This window comes from Balaenoptera acutorostrata, chromosome 5 (genome assembly GCF_949987535.1).
Source record: "Balaenoptera acutorostrata chromosome 5, mBalAcu1.1, whole genome shotgun sequence".
NCBI classification, from domain to species: Eukaryota; Metazoa; Chordata; class Mammalia; order Artiodactyla; family Balaenopteridae; genus Balaenoptera; species Balaenoptera acutorostrata.
In genome coordinates, this window is record NC_080068.1 from 71,535,025 (window position 1) to 71,549,499 (window position 14,475).

The 14,475-nt window shown below is 38.0% G+C and overlaps 1 protein-coding gene and 1 pseudogene across 2 annotated transcripts in view; both read left to right on the top strand.

The window, feature by feature from the left end:
• The window catches only part of TEC (tec protein tyrosine kinase), a 143,917-nt gene that overhangs the window by 19,069 nt on the left and 110,373 nt on the right, over positions 1 to 14,475 (top strand). The gene's annotated exons all lie outside the window — the stretch shown is intronic.
• Positions 2,058 to 2,619, top strand: LOC103005832 (60S ribosomal protein L9-like; annotated as a pseudogene).

Consider the following 14,475-nt stretch of genomic DNA (forward strand, 5'->3'; position numbering starts at 1 on the left):
AGAGGACTATCTAGCACTCTGTTTTAGCCATGTTATGTTTGGGATACTTGTTAGATAGTCAAATAAAGATGTCAGGTTTGCAGTTGAATATATAAATCTGAGGTTCTTGGGGACAGGGCTAAAGATGTAGATTTCAGGGTTATCAACCTATATATGGTATTTCAAGCCATCCAACTGGATGAGGCAGCCCCTGAGGAGGAGGTATAGATGAAGAAGCAAAGCAAGCCCAGGATAGAGCCCTGGTGCACACCAGTGTTTAGAAGTAAAGCAGAAAAATAGAAGCCAGCAAAGGAGACTGAGAAGGTGCAGACTCTAAGATTGGAGAAAAAGCCAGGAAACTTTGGTGTCCCAGAGAACCAGGAGAATCTAAGCATTTCAAGGAGAGAATGGTCAGCTGTGTTCAACACTGTTGGGAGAGACAAGACCTGGGAAGTGACCATTGGGTCTGGCAACAAGGCTGTTCTTGGTGACTTTGACAAATGCAGTCTTAATAGAATGATGGAGACAGAAGCCCAACTGGAGCAGTTTGAGGAAAGCACATGAATTGAGATGCAGGGACAGCAACCCTAATCCTGTCTTGCAAGAACTTTTGCTGTAAAGGGACTCAGAAGTGATATGGCAGCTGGACGTGAATGTGGGTCATGGCAAAGATTTATGTTTGGGAACGTAAGTGATGCTGCTGTACCAAAGGGGATGATCTAGTGGAGAAGGAACAGGTGCACCGAAGAGGGGGAAACTGTAGGCCAGAAATGTTTGAAATGGCAAGAGAGGATGGGATTGAGAATTTAGGATAAACTTAGTCAGTGTGTTAACCTTTCTCAGGGGTACTTGGGTGGCTGTGTTTTATTTCTCATTTTGGAATGAAGAGGTATATTTACCATTGGAACAGTTTCAGCCATCTCTAGGGTAGGGAAGAATATGAGTTCTGTTGTGACACTGGGCAGACTGAATGCCTCTGTGTTGGGCTCATTCAGCTTTGTTGTAGACAAGAGACCTCTTTGGAATTACTCTATCTCTGTTGGTGGTGTTCAGTTTTTCTTATAATGATAGAAAAGCTGATAAATTCAGTTTCTTAGATTTTGATATGGGTAGCAAGTTTGGCAGGTCCTGGGCAGAGCTAAGAAGGGGATGTGAATGAATGTGCCACTTTCTCGTCCAGGTTCCTATACCAGTATGACTTGATGTTTTGATCAATTCAGTAGATCCTAGATCAGGCACATGTTCTGGAATTCCAGCTGAGAGGTAGAAGTTTTGCTTTTTATGCTTTTTAAGCCACTGTTACTTCAATTTGAAAGTATAATGTAAAGCAACTATATTTAATAAATGGTAATTTTAAATGTATTTTGTTTAAGGTCAAGCGTACATTTGGTGGTATTTAAGCAGCTATTTTCATCAGCCTTCCTGGGGTCTGTGCTTTGTGTGTGGTGGGTGAGGATGGCGGTGTGAAGAAATGCAGTACCCTGTCTTAGAGTGTCTTTACAGCCTTGGAAGATTTTTTGTTCAGTTGCTTTGAATCTGCTTTGCTATTTCACTCGTTTAAATTATTGGTGTCTACTCATCCAATTCATATTGTGAATTGAGAACCACATCTGTCGCCACTCTGCCTTTTACAGCTTTCTGATTTGGTGGAAATAATACTGAAAAGGACATCTGCTAGGGTCTTAGTAATTCTTATATATAGCAGTCTGAGGACTGTTAATTCAGAGTTAGCAGAACTATCATGAAGTCAAGAAGCAAGACGTAAATCAGATGAAGTCAGAGTCTCAAAATGTAAATGTTTCTAGCGTGAAGCTGTAGATCTTTGGAACTGTTGCTGGTTTTTGTTACATTAGGTCTTTCAGGAGGGTATATCTGAAAATACTTGGCCTATCAGGAAGGTGGTACCTATTAGCCTTCAAAAATTTTTACAACAAATATATTGATTATTTTATCATTAATGTAGTATTTACATTTCTGTCACATATTGGAGAGTAAGTCTTAAACTAAATTTCATTCAACGTTTGTTGAAAATGAGCTTAAGATAGTGTTTAACACTCTTTGCCGCATCTACTGCGAGAATGCAGACCATTCTCAGCACTCAGACTGTTGACATTCCAGAAAATGTCATTACTTTGAAGGGATGCACAGTTATGGTGAAGGGCCCTAGAGGCACCCTGTGGAGGGACTTCAATCACATTAGTGCAGAACTCAGTCTCCTTGGAAAGAAAAAGAAGAGGCTCCAGGTTGACAAATGGTGGGGAAATAGAATGGAACTGGTGACTGTTAGCACGACGTGTAGTCATGTACAGAACATGATCAAGGGTGTTACCCTGGGCTTCCGTTACTAGATGAGGTCTGTGCTTGCTCACTTCCCCATCAATGTTGTTATTCAGGAGAGTGGTTCTCTTGTTGAAATCCAAAAATTTTGGGGTGAAAAATACATCTGCAGGGTTTGGATGAGGCCTGGCGTTGCTTGCTCAGTATTTCAAGACCAGAAAGATGAGTTGATTCTTGAAGGAAACGACATTGAACTTGTGTCAAATTCAGCAAGCCACAACAGTTAAAAACAAGAATATCAGAAAATTTTTGGATGATATCTATGTTTCTGAAAAAGGAACAGTTCAGCAGGCTGATGAATAAGATCTGAGTGGTCAGGCTATAGAAACAGCAAGATGCCAAATGATTTTCGGACTCGTTTGTGATATTTTAAAGATGCAATAAAACCTCTTTTGATTTGGGGGAAAAAAAAAAGTAGATAGTGTTTAACAGATGTAGCCCGAGGATCATTTCTATTTACCTAATTCTGTACTGTACTCCTGTTTCTTGAGTTAACAAGAAAACCTGTCTAGCTCAGCCCAGAGAGAAATGATTTTATCAGGCTTTATTTACTAAGCTATTATCAAGTGTTAATATAAGAAATAGCCAGGTGAGGAATGTTTTTATAATTTCTGCCCAAACTTCTATTGAAGATGTATCATGTAATATCTTTCATTGTCCTTTATGATCATATAAACTAGTTTGTCCTTAGAATTTAATGACAGGGATAGTTTTTCTTTTGATCAATTGGTTTGTATCTTATGATAAAAAATTATTGTCCTGTGAAGCATTATGTTATCCTTTGTTCCCTGGATTTTGAGAAGCTCCAAATCTAATGCTCTGATTATCAGTGTGCAGTAACATTGTAGTATCTGTGCGTTCAATTTAGGGGAATTAAACTCTATGGGTTAACAAAGAAAAGAGAGAAAGAAACAACATTTTTTTAAAAGCTTGGACCCCTTTTTAAAAATTTAATTATTGTTTTATTTTGGAGTATAGTTGATTTACAATGTTGTGCTAGTTTTAGGTGTACAGCAAAGTGATTCAGTTATATATATACATATATCCATTCTTTTTCAGATTCTTTTCCCATACAAGTTAGTACAGAATATTGAGTAGAGTTCTCTGTGCTATACAGTAGGTCCTTGTTGATGATCTGTTTTATATATAGTCGTGTGTATATGTTAATCCCAACCTCCTAATTTATCCACCCCCCCCACCCCAACCTTTCCTCTTTGGTAACCATAAGTTTGTTTTCTCAGTCTATGGGTCTATTTCTGTTTTGCAAATAAGTTCATTTGTATCATCTTTTTAGATTTCAAATATAGGTGATATCATATGATATTTGTCTTTCTCTGACTTACTTCACTTAGTATGATAATCTCTGTGTCCATCCATGTTGCTGCAAATGGCATTATTTCATTCTTTTTTTAATGGCTGAGTACTATTCCATTGTATATATGTACCACGTCTTCTGTTTTCTTAAATAAATTTATTTATTTAATTTATTTATTTTTGGCTGCATTGGGTCTTTGTTGCTGCACGCGGGCTTTCTCTAGTTGTGGCGAGCGGGGGCTACTCTTCCTTGTGCGCGGTCTTCTCATTGCGGTGGCTTCTCTTGTTGTGGAGCACGGGCCCTAGGCGCATGGGCTTCTGTAGTTGTGACACGCGGGCTCAGAAGTTGTGGCTCACAGGCTCTAGAGCACAGGCTCAGTAGTTGCGGCGCACGGGCTCAGTTGCTCTGTGGCATGTGGGATCTTCCCAGACCAGGGCTTGAACCCGTGTCCCCTGCATTGGCAGGCGGATTCTTTTTTTTTTTTTTTAATTTTTATTTATTTATTTATTTATTTTTGTCTGTGTTGGGTCTTTGCCTCTGTGCAAGGGCTTCCTCCAGCTGCGGCAAGTGGGGGCCACTCTTCATCGCGGTGCGTGGGCCTCTCACCACCGCGGCTTCTCTTGTTGCGGAGCACAGGCTCCAGATGCGCAGGCTCAGCAGTTGTGGCTCACGGGCCTAGTTGCTCCGTGGCATGTGGGATCTTTCCAGACCAGGGCTCGAACCCGTGTCCCCTGCATTAGCAGGCAGATTCTCAACCACTGCGCCACCAGGGAAGCCCGGCAGGCAGATTCTTAACCACTGCGCCACCAGGGAAGCCCCTGTACCACATCTTCTTTATCCAGTCCTCTGTCGATGGACATTTAGGTTGCTTCTGTGTCTTGGCTATTGTAAATAGTGCTGCAGTGAGCATTGGGGTGCATGTGTCTTTTCGAATTACGATTTCTCCATATATATGCCCAGGAGTGGAATCCTGAATCATATGGTAGCTCTATTTTTAGAGAAACAATTTAAAGAGTGTCGTGCTTCTATTCACCATTTTACTTTGGGAGCATATGCCCCAGAGGGTGTGTGCATTGGGAGATGCAGGAACCTCTCGCTTCCTTGTCTTAGTCTGCCAAGGTTTTTCCATGAGCATCTCATAGTGCAAAATGTGATTTTAGTGGTTAAAGATAAGTTTTTCACACAAACTGTCCCTTGAGTCCAAACCAACTATTGATACTTTATCTGATACTAAATCAAATAACCAAAAATCTGTTTTTCTCTTTGCTAGGTTGTTAGATTGTTTGCAAAAAGTCCTCCATAATTCCTTTCCCCGTACATACTCCACCTTGAAGAATCACCTCCAATTCTGAATCTGGGCTTGGCCATGTGACTTGCTTTGGCCAATGAGATAATAGCAAAGGTAAATCATTCAGAGACGTGAAATGTGTTGTGTATTGGGGCTTGCTCTCTCTTACTGCTCTTGGAACCTTGAGAACTACATGTATAAATCCAGGTTGTCCTGTTGAAGAGACCACATGGAAGGGAAGTGAGGTGTCCTGGCTGATAGCCTGCAAGTGCTTGAAATGTGAGTGAGGCCGTCCTAGACATGCAGGCCAGAATTGCCCACCCAACAGACTCAGGAGCAATAATACATTTTTATTGTTTTTATGCTAGTAGTTATGGAGTGGGGTTTTTTGGTGGTGGTCATTCTCATCAAAAGCTAACTAATATAACTTCCAGTGCTAGTGGACATTTTTGCTGATGCTATGTTGAACTTATCCAGGGATAGTATGGCCATGTCTTCTGTGGAATGTTCAAGGCTAATTTTCATTATATTCAGTTTCTGCTGTACATGCTGATGTGAGAACCAACCTCCACATAAGCTTTGGTTCCACTCTGTTTTATTCCTTCCTTTTGGTTTCTAATTTCTCCTTTTACTTTTAATTCTCATCTGTATGTTGTTTACATGTTGTGCCTGTATTTTCTCTTAAATTTCTTTTATTGAGAATAAATTCAGGTAACATAAAAACCACCATTTGAACCATTTTAAAGAGCACAGTACTGTGGTTTTTAGTATCAATATATTTACAGTGTTGTATAACCACCACCACTATCTAATTCCAGAAGATTTATATCACTCAAAAAAGAACCCGATACTCTCTCCCTTGCCCCCCCAACCCCATTCTTCCTTCATCCCATCCAAACAGTAATCTACTTTTTTTCTCTATTGATTTGCCTATTCTGGACATTTCATATAAATGGAATGAATACAACATGTGGCCTTTTGTGCCTGGCTTCTTTTCCTTAGTATAATGTTTTCAAAGTTCAGTCATGTTGTACTATGTATCAGTACTTCATTCTTTTTTATGGTGGAATAACATTCCATTGTATGGGTATATATATATATAGAGAGAGAGAGAGAATAAATAAATATGTATATATCTATATATATATCACCATTCATCAGTGTATGAGCATTTGGATCGTTTCCACTTTTTGGCTCTTATGACTAATACCACAATGAGCATTAGTATACAAGCTTTTGTGTGAATATATGTTTTCAGTTCTCTTGGGTATATACTTAAGAGTAGAAATGCTGTGTCATAGCTTAACTCTGTGTTTAACTTTTGAGGAACTGCTGAAATGTTTTTCACAGTGGCTGCACCACTTTACACTAGTAGTATTTGAGGATTCCAGTCTTTCCATATTCTTGTCAATCCTTATTTTCCTTTTTTTTTTTGATTATAGCCATTCTAGTGTGTGTGTAGTAGGATCTCATTGTGCTTTTGATTTATATTTTTCTAATAACTAGTGATGCTGAGCATCTTTTCATATGTTTATTAGCTTTTTGTACATCTTTGGAGAAATGTCTATTTAAGTCCATTACCTGTTAAAATTTTGTTGTTGTTGTTCAGTTGTAAGTGTTCTTTATATATTCTGGATACTAGACTCTTATTGGGTATATCATTTGCAAATATTTTCTCCCATTCTGTGGGCTGTCTTTCCACTTCTGTGGTAGTGTCCTTAGACATACAGAAGTTTTTAAGTTGAAGTCCAGTTTATCTGTTTTTCTTTTGTTGCTTGTGCTCTTGGTGTCATGTTTAAGAAACCATTATCTAATCTAAATTTATGAAAATTTACAGCTACATTTCCTTCTGAGAGTTTTTTGATTTGAGTTCTTACATTAAGTCTTTGATCCATTTAGAAATCATTTTTGTTTGTGGTGTGAAGTAGGGGTCTAAATTCATTCATATCCAGTTGTCCCAGCACCATTTATTGAAAAGACTACTCTTTCCTCATGGAGTGGTCTTGGCATGCTCGTCAAAAATCAGTTGACCATAGATATATGGGTTTCTTTCTGGACTCCCAATTCTATATCGTTGATCTGTGTATCTATCTTTATGTAATACCACACTGTTTGGATTACTGTAATATTGTAGTAAGTTTTGAAATTGGGAATGTGAGTCCTCCAACCTTTTTTTTTTTTTTTTTCAAGATTAACTTGGCTATTCAGCATTACTGTATGAGTTTTAGGATCAGCTTGTCCATTTGTACAAAAAAAGAAAAAAAAATAGGCAGTTGGAATTTTGATAGAGTTGCGTTGAATCTGTAGAGCCATTTGGAAAGTTTGTTATTTTAGCAATATTAGGAATTTCAATCCATGAACATGGATGACTTTCCCTTTATTTAGGTCTTCTTTAATTTCTTTCAACAACATTTTTTGGTTTTCAGTGCATAAGTCTCACACATCCTTGGTTAAATTTTGTTCATGTATTTTTTTTAATTTATTGAAGTATAGTTGATTTACAATGTTGTGTTAATTTCTGCTGTACAGCAGAGTGATTCAGTTATACATATATATATATTCTTTTTCATATTCTTTTCCATTACATTTTATTACAGGATATTGGATATAGTTCCCTGTGCTATACAGTAGAACTTTGTTGTTTATCCATTCTATATGTAATATTTTGCATCTGCTAATCCCAAACTCCCAATCCATCTCCCCAACTCCCCTCCCCCTTGACAACCACAAGCCTGTTCTCTATGTCTGTGAGTCTGTTTCTGTTTCATAGATAAGTTCATTTGTGTCATATTTTAGATTCCACATATAAGTGATATCATATGGTATTTGTCTTTCTTTTTCTGACTTACTTCACTTAGTATGATAATCTCTAGGTCCATCCATGTTGCCGCAAATGGCATTATTTCATTCTTTTTTTAATGGCTGAGTACTATTCCATTGTATATATATACCACATCTTCTTTATCCATTCATCTGTCGATGGACATTTAGGTTGTTTCCGTGTCTTAGCTATGATAAATAGTGCTGCTATTGTTCATGTATTTTTATTGTAAGGTGTCTCAATTTCTCACTGGATGTACACAAGGTATAAATTATAAACCAATAAAAATAAAATTTTTAATGTAGCTTGTCAGCTAGCTAATGTAGCCAGACTTTTCCTATAGAAGTCTGGGAGTAAGGACACTAGATTTCTAGTCTCAAAGGTATTATTGTTGTTGTTGTTATATTGGTTACATTCTCTTTGCTTTTATTTATTTATTTATAAAGTGGTACTTGCTACGGGACTCTTGCACATTTTAATTTCTTAGTGATTAATAGTAACACTATGAAAAATAAATTAAAATGATAACACTAGGATGAAACACTTACGTGACTCTTAAGTGCCACGTACTCTTCTGAGTGCTTTATGTGTACGAACTCATTTAATGAAATGAAATACTGAGTGGGGGTGCAGTTTTTTTTTTTAAAATTAATTTATTTACTTATTTTTGGCTGCGTTGGGTCTTCGTTGCTGCACGTGGGCTTTCTCTAGTTGCAGCCAGCAGGAGCTACTCTTCGTTGCGGTGTGTGGGCTTCTCATTGTGGTGGCTTCTCTTGTTGCGGAGCATGGGGTCTAGGCACACGGGCTCAGTAGTTGTGACTCACAGGCTCTAGAGCACAGGCTCAGTAGTTGTGGTGCACAAGCTTAGTTGCTCTGCAGCATGTGGGATCTTCTCGGACCAGGGCTTGAACCCATATCCCGTGTTGGCAGGCGGATTCTTCTCAACTGCTGCACCACCAGGGAAGCCCGGGGGTGCAGTTTTAAAAGTTAAAGGACTGTGTGATTGTGTGTTTGTGTGTGTGAAACCTTACCTTCTGAATGACATTGAAAAAAGGACTGTGTGATTGTGTGTTTGTGTGTGTGAAACCTTACCTTCTGAATGACATTGAAAAAAAACAACCCATAATTTTAGCCTAGAGTTCTTAAAAAATTGCTATGGTGAGTAGTTAGTTTTTAAAAATTAAGATACTGATAACAGTATTAATGAACAAAGAGAGAGAGGTAGTATTTGTCAACTCAGCTTTTTTGGACTCTGATATTTATATTATCAGTAGAGAGGTTTGGACTTAGTGATTTCTAATTATTGGAGTGCCTAGCTCTCATTTTCTGTAATCAAATAACCTGAATATGAATAACCTGGGTACACCCCTGTCCTCTGTGTGGCATTTGAGAAGGATGTTGCAGGGGAGGGCTCTTTAAGGCATTAAAGAGAAACCCCACTGGAGTGTAAGCTCCAAGAAGGCAGGGCCTGTGTTCTCCCTTGAACTGTTGTATCTCTGTCACAGCGCTTGGTATACAGTAGATTTTAAACAAACCTTATTTGGTTGAAAGATGAATGAACAAACAAACACAAGGCTGGAAAGGAATCATTTTGGATTTCGATTTCTTTTTGATAGTGGAAATAGCATTCTCTCCTTTGAGAGTATGTGTGCGTATTTGGATGGGAATGGGGGAGAGGAAGGATTACTGAAATAGAATATATTTAAATGAATAGAAGCTGTTTTTACTGTTTCTTTTTCTTCAAACTCACCTTGCATTTCATGAGGCTGAGCCCTTGCTCCACTATCTTCCTTGGGTGACAACTAACTCAGCCTTTACCCAGCTCAGACATCATCTTCTCTGATTATCTTTCCACCTCCTACCTCTGGGCAGAGCTGAAGCTTGTATCCATCTGTGGTGTAGCACTTATCACATGGTTAATGACATCATTAGCTTCTGTCATATATGTCCTTTTTCCTAGGCTGTGGACACCTTACTGGATGTGTCTTATGCTTTATTTTGTGTCCCAGAACCTGATAACATATCTGGCACTTAGCAGATGCTCAGTTAACAGTTGTTGAATGTGTAGATGTGTATCAGTTCAGAACAAAGGTATGGCAAAACCAACTGACAGGAAAGCCCGCTTTCCTGTTTGCTGTTTTTAAGAAACTTTACGTGCATTTTTCTGATTTACGCCTCATGATACTCCTTTAAGGTTGGTATCATTATCCTCATTTTATAGGTAAGGAAATAGTCTCAGAGGAGTTAAGTAACTTGCATGAAGTTATACAGCTAATAAATGGCAGAGCTAAGATTTAGAGCCAGGTCAGTCAGACTCAAAAGTTCAGGTTCCTGTAGGCAAAACATTCTCTGACATAAATCGTAGAAATGTTTTCTTAGGTTGTTCTCCCAAGGCAATAGAAATAAAAGCAAAAATAAACAAATGGGACCTAATCAAACTTATAAGCTTTTGCACAGCAAAAGAAACTGTAAACAAAATGAAAAGACAACCTATGGACTGGGAGAAAATATTTGCAAACAATGTGACCAACAAGGGTTTAATTTCCAAAATATACAAACAGCTTATACAATTCAGTAACAAAAACCAAACAACCCAATCAAAAAATGGGCAGAAGACCTAGACATTTCTCCAGAGAAGACATTTAGATGGCCCATAGGCACATGAAAAGATGCTCAATATCACTAATTATCAGGGAAATGCAGATCAAAACTACAATGAGGTATTACCTCACACTGTTCATAATGGCCATCATTAAAAAGTCCACAAACAATAAGTGCTGGAGAGGGTGTGGAGAAAAGGGAACCCTTCTACACTGTTGGTGGGAATGTAAATTGGTGAAGCCACTATGGAAAACAGCATGGAGGTTTCTTAAAAAACTAAAAATAGAGTTACCATACTATGCAGCAATCCCACTACTGGGCATATACCCTGAGAAAACCATAATTCAAAAAGAGTCATGTACCACAATGTTCATTGGAGCACTATTTCCAATAGCCAGGACATGGAAGCAACCTAAATGTCCATTGACAGATGAGTGAATAAAGCAGATGTGGTACATATATACAATGGAATATTACTCAGCCATAAAAAAGAATGAAATAATGTCATTTGCAGCAACATGATGGACCTAGAGATTATCATACTAAGTGAAATAAGTCAGACAGAGAAAGACAAATATCATATGATATGACTTATATGTGGAGTCTAAAATATGATACAAATGATCTTATTTATAAAACAAAAACAGACTCACAGACATAGAAGACATAGAAGACAAGCTTATGGTTACCAAAGGGGAAAGGGGGTGGGAGAGGGATAAATTAGGAGTTTGGGATTAGCAGATACAAACTACTATGTATAAAATAGATAAGCAACAAGATCCTACTATAGTACAGGGAACTATATTCAATATCTTGTAATAACCTATAATGGAAAAGAATATGAAAAAGAATCTGTATATGTATAGCTGAATCACTTTCTTCTACACCTGAAACTAACACAACATTGTAAATCAACTATACTTCAATTAAAAAAAAAAAAGTTCAGCTTCCTTCTACTAAATCATGCTGCTTAGCCAGAAGTTCTAACGTAAGCAGTTGGTGAAATAAGGTAACGGAGGGTGACATAGGGAAAGGAATCTTTAGTATAATGTTTAAAGAACCATTGTTTATGTCTTTTGCAGCTCTGTCAGGGAACATATTAAAATTTTGAGAGTTAACATGTCAAAAGGTATAGGCCTGCCTTCTAGATGGTTGAATTTTCTGTGTTTAATACCATAGTAATATAGGGAACAGGTGGGTTTCTACAATGTTGAGCTACATAGAATTTTAGGGCTAAAAACTACGTTAGAGCTCATCAGCTTCAGTGCATTAATCTTAGAGATGACATCATAGGGTCTCAGAGTTTGTGAGTTTTGCTTTCCATTGCACTGTCAGCTAAGGGCAGAGAAGGTTCTTCTATACCATGAGGCTCACTTTTACATGTTAACAAGAGATTCGGAATAGTGGCGGACAAAGACCTGTCACTTTGAAGAGATAGTACAGGAGAGCTTGGAGGAAACACCATCAGTTCTCAACATCAGAGATGTGTGGGACTCTGGGTTGAGTAAACTCTGAGCTGCCAGCCCCGTCAGAAAAAAGAACCTCATGCATAGGGCAGAATTAATCCTCAGGAACATTTCAGAGGAGAAAAAGATCCTGTTGGTTTTTTGTTGATTTATGGTTCAAAGACAAAGACCATGCTGATTTGAAATGCAGATGGATGTACTTTTGAAAAAGATTTTTCCTGCTGGTCTGTCCAGTGACAATAAGAGAAAATAAATATGGTGAGAGGGATGAAGTAGATGCTTCCGTTACCTTTGAGGTTTGGCTTCTGAAGTAAATACCATTGAGGCTTAAATAAAGGGAAATCATTAAGCCATCTAATACTTATTGCATACGTATTGTGTTTCAGGCAGTGTGCCAGTTGCTAGATCATGCCAAATATTATACTTTCTTTTGCTTGGTTTGTGTTAAGACAGAGTATTCAGAGGGGGAAAAATAGTTGGGAATATGCTTTTGAGAAATTGCTGTGGAACAGAATGGATATTTACATGTCTGTATAACGTGTATACACACACATAGATATTAACTAATTTATTCTGTGTGGCTATCTAAATACCAGTGTTCTTATTTATGTAAAGTTGATGTTTTACAATTTCACACAGCACTGGAAAAAGTTGGGCATCTATTTTATAGAATATAATTTTTCAAATGGAATTTTCAGACACACTGAAATATGCAATCATCTGTTGGCAAAACATGGTATTAAGATTTAATGCTTGGGGGACTTCTCTGGTGGCGCAGTGGTTAAGAATCTGCCTGCCAATGCAGGGGACACGGGTTCGAGCCCTGGTCTGGGAAGATCCCACATGCCGCGGGGCAACTAAGCCCGTGTGCCACAACTACCGAGCCTGCGCTCTAGAGCCCACGAGCCACAACTGCTGAGTCTGCGTGCCAAAACTACTGAAGCCCGCGTGCCTAGAGCCTGTGCTCCACAACAAGAGAAGCCACTGCAATGAGAAGCCTGCGCACTGCAGCGAAGAGTAGCCCCCGCTCTCTGCGACTAGAGAAGGCCTGCACACAGCAACAAAGACCCAACACAGCCAAAAATGAATAAATAAATGAATAAATTAAAAAAATAGAGATTTAATGCTTGGATATCACCCCCAAAGGAGAAGTGTCTAGAGTCAAAATCTTTGTATGGTTAGGGGATGCTTATGTGTGGGAAACATTTGTTTTGGAGAAGGTAGTTGAGTAAGTAATAGGATGATGGTGAAGTGAAAGTTCTGTAAAATACTAGATTTGAATTCAAGCTGTTGACAAATTCTGGAAGTTTCATGAAACCATTTCTCAATTCTTTAACACCCAGAATGGCCTTGTTTCTTTCCAAAGATTTGTACCATGTGTATCGAATAAACGTTTTTCCCCATGCAAATGTATTTTTAATTCTATAATTGAATCCATATTGGCACATTATTCTCGTTAAAATTTATTTTAATTTCAGCCATGTACTTGGAATGCATTTCGTATGTAAAGTGAAGAATATATGTAGTTAAAAGAGTCATTCTTCCGTAACTAAGGCTACTGCTTTTCTGTTTAAATTCTTTTCTACACTAACAAAATATGCAAAATTAAAACTCATAGCGGAGAGCCAGTATAAAACTTCTGAACATACAGATGGCCAACAAACACATTTGTCAACAGCTTGAATTGCAGAGATGCTCAACATCACTAATTATTAGAGAAGTGCAAATCAAAACTACAATGAGGTATCACCTCACACTGGTCAGAATGGCCATCATGAAAAAATCTACAAACAGTAAATACTGGAGAGGGAGTGGAGAAAAGGGAACCCTCATGCATTGTTGGTGGGAATGTAAATTGATGCAGCCACTGAGGAGAACAGTATGGAGAGTCCTTAAAAAACTAAAAATAGAACTACCGTATGACCCACTGGGCATATACCCTGAGAAAACCATCATTCAAAAAGACACATGCACCCCAATGTTCATTGCAGCACTATTTACAATAGGCAGGACATGGAAGTAACCTAAATGTCTATTAACAGAGGAATGGATAAAGATGTGGTACATATATACAATGGAATATTACTCAGCCATGAAAAGGAATGAAATTGGGTCATTTGTAGAGACATGCATGGACCAAGAGACTGCCATACAGAGTGAGTGAAGTAAGTCAGAAAGAGAAAAACGAATATCGTATATTAACGCATATATGTGGAATCTGAAAAAATTGGTATAGACGATCTTATTTACAAAGCAGAAATAGAGACACGGACGTAGAGAACAAACGTATGGATACCAAGGGGGAAAGGGGAGTGGGATGAATTGGGAGATTGGGATTGACATATATACACTATTGATACTATGTATAAAATAGATAACTAATGAGAACCTACTATATAGCACAGGGAACTCTACTCCATGCTCTGTGGTGACCTAAATAAGAAGGAAATCCAGAAAAGAGGGGATATATGTATACATATAGCTGATTCACTTTACTGTACAGTATAAAGTAACACAATATTGTAAAGCAACTATACTCCAATAAAAAAAAAATTCTGAAAATGACAGAGTGAACACATGCCATTTAAAAACTTTTATTTCCTTTTTATGATTCAGATTAAAATCAAGCAACTTTTAAGAAAGAAAATTTTCATATATATTATACATG